Raw genomic sequence first — 950 nt, 5'->3', positions numbered from 1 at the left:
CGAACCCAGCAGTCAGTTAAGGGCCCCTGTAAGGCGCTTATCTTGTTTCTGGCTGTTGGGGTAATGATGTGTCACTGACAGCTGTTGCCCACATTTGCTCCTTCGCTCTCCCTTCTATGTAAACATACAGACGCAGCTCGTGTCCGTGGAGCACCCTCTATCCTCTCACTATCAACTGGCTTTGTTTTCACTCTCTCCTGGCCCATCAGCTGTATGTTAAAGTAAAAGTAAATGACTTGAAACAGCCCTCTCTACTTCTTTGCATGTATTTTACTTCTGATCTTCACAACTCTTTGAGGTATCCATTATTATCCTCCTTTTACAGATGAGGAAATCAAAGCTCAGAAACTAGCTCGCCTAGGGTCCCACGGTTAATAAATATCTGAACCAAAATTCGCATCCAGATCTGCCTTCAGAACATTTCCCCTTCGCACAAAGGCACACTTCTTAACAACGGAAGGAGCTCCGCAGCCATGTGGCTTTTTCTGCAGATGAATCCAGCTGGTCCTACCTCTAAACCCACAAATATCAAATGAAGCAGGAAAATGAAAACTGGGAATTTCATTTACATTTCACTCAGCTCTATAGTGTTACTTACGCTGATAAAGCCCTTCTACATTTCCTCTAAAAAGGAAATCAAAAGGTTCTTTGTAACATCTGAAACTCACCCAAGATCTTGTCATCCTGCCTCGCAGCCCTTAAAGCCCCATTCGCATCTGCTGGAAAGTATCTCTTGGTTATCACAGTTTAGAAAGAGGCATTAATCTCACTAAGCTACTGGAGGGGTGAGTTAGACAAGCAACCCAGTAAGGTTTAAAAATATATATAAAGCACAAGATGTTCTTATATCTGCCAATGAGAGCATGTTCCTTGAGACTCAGAGAAGAGGCAGGGGAGACAGCATGGGGAGACCACAGCCAAGCTCAACCTAGAAGAGAATTAGGGGTGAG

The sequence above is a fragment of the Pongo pygmaeus genome, chromosome 12, assembly GCF_028885625.2.
Source record: "Pongo pygmaeus isolate AG05252 chromosome 12, NHGRI_mPonPyg2-v2.0_pri, whole genome shotgun sequence".
Classification (NCBI taxonomy): domain Eukaryota; kingdom Metazoa; phylum Chordata; class Mammalia; order Primates; family Hominidae; genus Pongo; species Pongo pygmaeus.
Note: the sequence above shows the minus strand (reverse complement) of the source record.